Source organism: Schistocerca piceifrons, chromosome X (genome assembly GCF_021461385.2).
Source record: "Schistocerca piceifrons isolate TAMUIC-IGC-003096 chromosome X, iqSchPice1.1, whole genome shotgun sequence".
NCBI classification, from domain to species: Eukaryota; Metazoa; Arthropoda; class Insecta; order Orthoptera; family Acrididae; genus Schistocerca; species Schistocerca piceifrons.
In genome coordinates, this window is record NC_060149.1 from 799,634,969 (window position 1) to 799,641,541 (window position 6,573).

The 6,573-nt window shown below is 43.4% G+C and overlaps 1 pseudogene; it reads right to left on the reverse strand.

Moving 5' to 3' along the window:
- Window positions 1–1,574: 1,574 nt before the first annotated feature.
- LOC124723749 lies at window positions 1,575–1,692 on the reverse strand (annotated as a pseudogene).
- Between the last annotated feature and the right edge of the window lie 4,881 nt (window positions 1,693–6,573).

Here is a 6,573-nt window from a genome sequence, read left to right on the forward strand (position 1 = left end):
CGACGGAATGTCATACGTAACGACCCGGGTTCGATTCCCGGCTGGGTCGGAGATTTTCTCCGCTCAGGGACTGGGTGTTGTGTTGTCCTTATCATCATCATTTCATCCCCATCGACACGCAAGTCGCCGAAGTGGCGTCAGCTCGAAAGATTTGCACCAGGCGAACGGTATACCCGACGGGAGGCCCTAGCCACATGGCATTTCCATCAGCCTGGAAACTTATTGACTGGAGTACAATTGTCTTCAGTGATGAGTCCCACTTCGAACTGAGCCACGGTCACCAGCGAAGATGTGTCTGAATACACCTCAGGCAGTGGTGGGATAGCAACCTGAATGCCGGCCGCTGTGGCTGAGCGGTTCTAGGCGCTTCAGTCCGGAACCACGTGGCTGCTACGGTCACAGGTTCGAATCCTGCCTCGGGTATGGATGTGTGTGATGTCTTAGGTTAGTTAGGTTAAAGTAGTTCTAAGTCTAGGAGACTGATGACCTCAGATGTTAAGTCCCATAGTGCTGAGAGCCATTTGAACCACTTTTGAACCAACGTGAATGTCGGCCAGCATACTGCTCGACAGCCAGGAGTGATAGGCTGGGGTGCTGTTTCTTGCTGTAGCAGTTCCCCTTTGGCCTTCGTCACCCTTATAGCACAGTGGTACGTCGACGGTATTCTACGGCTCGTTATGTTGCACTTCGTGGCAAGCTATCGTTGGCCTACATTTCAGCAAGATAATGCCGCCCGCACACTGCGAGAGTTTCTACTGCTTGTCTTCTTGATTACCAAACCATACTTTGGGCAGCAAGGTCGCCGGACCTCTCCCCAACTGAGAACGTTTGGAGCATTATAGGCTGGGCGCTCCAAACAGCTCGGGACTTTGACGATCTAACGCATCATTTTAACATAATTTGGCACGATATCCCTCAGGAGGGCATCCAACAAATCCAATCAATGGTAAGTGGGGACCAACGCGTTATTTACTTGCTCAATATGTGAAGTTCTTTCTCTCGATTTTTTTTTAAACTGTGATCATTTGTTATTCTGTACCTGTACATACCTATTGATTTCAGTCCAGTTCGGAGAATTTCTTTGTGGTGCGTCTTTTTTGCCTTAGAGCGTATGTCGAAAAACTGCGCAAAATGCTATAAAGAATTCCAAAGAGTAGGGCTACTCTGCTGAGGATGCGCACGCAACGTATGGAGTAAACAGTGTCCCATCGTCACGAGGCAACGTACAGCGGCCTAACATGTACGCTCTGAAGTTTTTGCTGCCTGATACTTCAACATGTATGTGCTTTTGGCATTGATACAGAATCGCCAGTTTTGGTATCTGTTACTATCAACTGTTCAGATGGCTAAAATGAACTAAACTGAACACCTACCGCACAAGCCATGAAGGCCCAAAGGTACCGACCGGCCGCCGTGTCATCCTCAGCCCATAGACGTCAGTGGATGCGGATATGGAGGGGCATGTGGTCAGTACATCGCTCTCCTGGCCGTATGTCAGTTTCCGAGACCAGAGCCGCTACTTCTCAATCAAGTAACGCCTCAGCTTGTCTCACAAGGGCTGAGTGCACCCGGCTTGCCAACAGCGCTCGGCAGACCGGATGGTCACCCATCCAAGTGCTAGCCCAGCCCGATAGCGCTTAACTTCGGTGATCTGACGGGAACCGGTGTTACCATTGCGGCAAAGCCGTTGGCCACTCTTCAGATGGCAGCAAGTAAATAATTGAGGAAATTTTGCCATTGTTCTGTCATGAATGACGAAAACAATCAGCATCATTTCCTTTAAATAGACTGTTTCGTCAGTAGCCTAGAGTAATATGGAGTAATCACTTATAACTACGTTCATCTAACAGAAATCTTGCAGCTAGACACATATTTATATCTTAATAATATCTAAAGTTTATTATCCATTTTGAACATACATGATCAGCAATTTATTTTGTCACAAGACAGCCGCGCGGGATTAGCCGAGCGATCTTACGCGCTGCAGTCATGGACTGTGCGGCTCACCCCGGCGGAGGTTCGAGTCCTCCCTCGGTCATGGATGTGTGTGTTTGTCCTAGGATAATTTAGGTTAAGTAGTGTGTACGCGTAGGGACTGATGACCTTAGCAGTTAAGTCCCATAAGATTTCACACACATTTGAACATTTTTTTGTCACAAGACAAATTCCGTGTGTGAATGTCACAATTAAGGAAGCTAAAACCGTCTAGGGACAGCCACGTTCACTGACAGAGCTAGGATGTATCTGAGGCATCAGCTGTTGTGAGGTGGTGCCGTCTGCAGGCGACTGCTGTAACTGATTATCTGCCAGTCTCAGTTCTGTAGGTGAACAGTGAAATGAACGTTGTTTCAAAATGACGATTATGCTTAAAACTGTAATTAGTAACTGTGAGATGATTTAGTATTTAGATAATAGTGTGTGTAGTGGAAACAAACAAATATTATTCCAAAGACAACTAGGGGTATTTTTGGGAGAAAGCAGCGCTGATAGGACAGTACAGACAGTATGCAGACCAAAGATGTAAACAATTAGGAGAACCACCAAAGGCAAGAAGCATTTCGTTGGCTTTCCTATTTTAGAAGAAGTTCTTTGTGATACTTCGTGGCAAGCAAGCAGAGAAATATTTTGTGGGGGAAGCCTTGGTATACAGCAGTGTGAAAACGATACTTTGCTACCACCAAACGTGTTGCAGAATTACACCATCGCAATGAATGATGGTGGTGAAGTTGTCTTACAGTTGTTTACTAGCCATCTTGCTCCATGTTGAAATAGACACCACTTTTTGGCTGGGCGTTGTTAATGGTTTACAGCATAAGGAAAGCAATGGCTTGCCTGGATTCACAACCACTGTGCAGTAATATGTGTTGAAGTTGCTGCAGCAGGCGGGTGATGTAAGTAGCAATGACTGTAGAGGCGTGAGACTGCAAGGTAACGAGGTAACTGGACTTGAGTATTTTTATAACAAGTGTAATGTTGAACAGTGGAAGTGTTCATGGGGCGTCACCACCCGCAGCTGAGTACTTTTGACCTGAAAAGCCAAACTCACTTTCACATGTGTGATACTGACACCAACACTCATTTACGTAATATGTGCAACTGCCGTTACGTGTTCTTATTCTTCAACCAGTGACTGAATCCTACTCCTTTGTCTGTTCTATGTTCTAAGATGTGTTTATATTTGACAACTATACATGCCAGTGTTGGTATGAGATAAACTGCAATATTCCGAATCAGGTAACTGCACATATTATGTGCAACTGAGTGATACATTTCCTACTATTACAGGTAACTATTCGCATAATATTGGGCAAATAATCTGAGTATTCACTGTGCTGAAGCACATACAATCAAGGAATCCTTGTTAGTTGTGTGTGCTGAAGTCGAATCATTTAGTACTTAAAGCTTACATTTCAGTGAGTCATTTTATTTAACTTCTATTTACTACAGCAGCTATCAGGAAAGTGCTGAAGTTAAATACAACTATTAATGATTCTAAATGTTATTTATTCCGTTAGACTTATAAGCAGCCACCAAATTGCAGATAGTACCTTCCCTGCAGTGTAGATTATTGTCATACATTATCTTACTGTGTTTCCTTTTGCATAACTTCTATTTGGTGGTACATGAGGTATACACTGGAATATGTTTGACTGTGTCGAGAAGTAGGCAGTGTTATAAAAAACAGTGACTCTACCTTCCTACGTTATTCCTCCCCACCCTCAGCCATGTCATCAACGGTATGAGGGATACAATATCAGTTGTGACTTGTTTCTTACCCATTCCCAACGTTTTTCAATTCAAATTTCGTAAGTGTATGAGTCTGAATACACTGTACTAGTGTGGGATACATATTACAGAACAGCATTTCAGGTAACTACTACATATGCTTGCAGTCATTTCTGTCCGATGCCTCTCGGTCAGGCGGAGGTCATTCATAATTAGGAACATACAGCATAAGTGGAAAGAAGTCGTGGTATCGCAACCTGAACCAAGATACATCTGAATATGTAGGTTTTACCGTTGAAGAGATTTCCATGGCGATATTGGTTCAAATGGCTCTGAGCACTATGCGACTTAACTTCTGAGGTCATCAGTCGCCTAGAACTTAGAACTAATTAAACCTAACTAACCTAAGAACATCACACACATCCATGCCCGAGGCAAGATTCGAACCTGCGACCTTAGCGGTCGCTCGGCTCCAGACTGCAGCGCCTAGAACCGCACGGCCACTCCGGCTGGCCATGGCGATATTATGTGAAGGCTTCACGTATGTTTTAAGCAATTGTTTGTTTGTGAATCATCCTCCTTGGGAATATTTCACCCTCAAAATCACTTGCCACAGAATCAAATTCATTCATTAATGGCTGCATCAATCACTTTTATTACACAAAGAGCTGAAGCAAGCCACTTAGTCCACAATTTTCTTCACCTTCCTGCTAACCTGCGTTATTTTCATCCAATTTCGGGGCAAGTTTCACTGATAAGGTGTTATTACTAAAAACTGCTACGCTAATGTCTTTCATGGGGCTATTATAAAGTGCAGAGAATATTGACCGGCCCCTTCCATTGCCTCAGAGGGGTGGGACTGACGTCTTTCATGCCTGGAGCTCCGCGCACACGGCAGTGAATGACGCCCACTGAAAGCCTATTAACGCAGTCGTAAATCATGTTTCAGTACAAAGCGCAGATGGTAAACCCCTCATGAGGCAGAACAAGGAAAGGCTTCGAAGCGAAGGGAAGCTTACTCGCTGCCTCGGTTCACTGTTGCTCACGATTTAGTCTTACTTAAGGGAAAAACGTCTCTTACAATAATACAACTCACTACCTTCCTGCAGACAATGAACACAGCATTACTGTCCGTCTCAGATACGCTCTAATAAATTCTCGCCGCTTGTGCTTGTATTTTAGTTTATTAATTTGTCGTGTGTTAATTGAAACTTATGTTTTTTTCCAGATGAAGTATAAAAATGCTGTCACAAAAATTAAGAAAGAAAAACATGATCTGGAGAGGTAATTTTTCGTTTGAAGGTGTTTTCTGTTGTTCTCTGTTGCAGTTTTCGTTTGTGATAATTAGACTAGAAGTTACGTATGCAGATCAGATGATATTTTTCTGTTGGTTCTTATATATTATCCTCATTCTAGCATAACATTTATCAAATATCTCTAACTGGTATTATTCGGTTAGCTTCAGTTTCGAGACCCTTGCTTACATTTAGAAATTTGTTTGTCTCACATAAAAATGAATAACAAGAGTCGACGCTGAAGCTGCCGGGACAGGAAGTTTTCCTATTCTAGAATTTACGACTTGTTTCGTCCACAGTACGAAAACAATCAATGAGAAGCTACTGCCTGCAACTGACGAAAGTTTTCAAAAAATGGTTCAAATGGCTCTAAGCACTATGGGACTTAACATCTGACGTCATCAGTCCCATAGACTTAGAACTACTTAAACGTAACTATCCTAAAGACATCACACGCATCCATGCCCGAGACAGGATTCGAACCTGCGACTGTAGCAGCAGCACGGTTCCGGACTGAAGCGCCTAGAACGACTCGGCCACAGCGGCCGGCGACGAAAGTTTTATTTTCACTACAAGCAACATCGTTGAAGAAATTTAGTACCACCAAAACACTGAAGTCGTAAACAGGAGGAGCAAGGATTCATATTTATATTCGGCTATCCTGATTTAGATTTACTGCAGTTTCCTTAAGTTAATTTGAGCAAATGTTGAGATAGTTGACAAAGCAGTTCAGGGATATATGGCTGGGTTCTCGGTGTCCAAAGCGAAGAGAACAGAGCCGATAACCTTCCTAGTCCATGCCAATACGAGGCTATGTTTCTTCATTTAATTCTACTCATCCTTCCAACTAAAAATATGCTCCCTCTCTAATAACTTCAATGGTGTCGGGACGTGAAGCTAACAGAAACGTGGAATGCCAAACAACTATGCCTCGTTACTGTAATGACCTTACAGAGTGAATCGTACTGCATCAAAATTCAAATTCTAAGAGTACCGAAGTCAAAAAGCGCTCCTGCGAAGTGGATGGGTAAAGATGAAAGATGACTGCATTCAAGTCTAGTGTGACGCCACGGCGTCCTAGCGAAGATGCCTGTCGGCACCTCCAACTTGTCACTGAACGGTTAATCGTTTATCTTTAACCTATCTGATGAGTGGTTGTGCAGTGTAGTATTTTACTTGTGACCGAATGCTGCACTGTACAAGTGAGACGAAGAGGAAGGGTTAAACACAGTGCCGGCACAATATCTGCTTCTACCGTACTGAACAATCAGGGCTATTATTCGATGAATGTATCACAATCAACAGTTTCACATGCTTTCAATGAGATACTGCAGAAAGCGTAGCGATATACATACTGGAATATCTACGAAACTAGTAATACCGCGTCTTGGTGGGTAAAACGCCATTGAAACAAACACTTGCAGCTATACGATACTGGCAGCAACAATTACTATAACTCAATTTCAAAAAGCGGAGGTGATACCGATATCTCTGCGCTTCGTATAACTATGACGAGAGACTATAATTCGTTTAAAGAGGGCTTTCTTGCAAC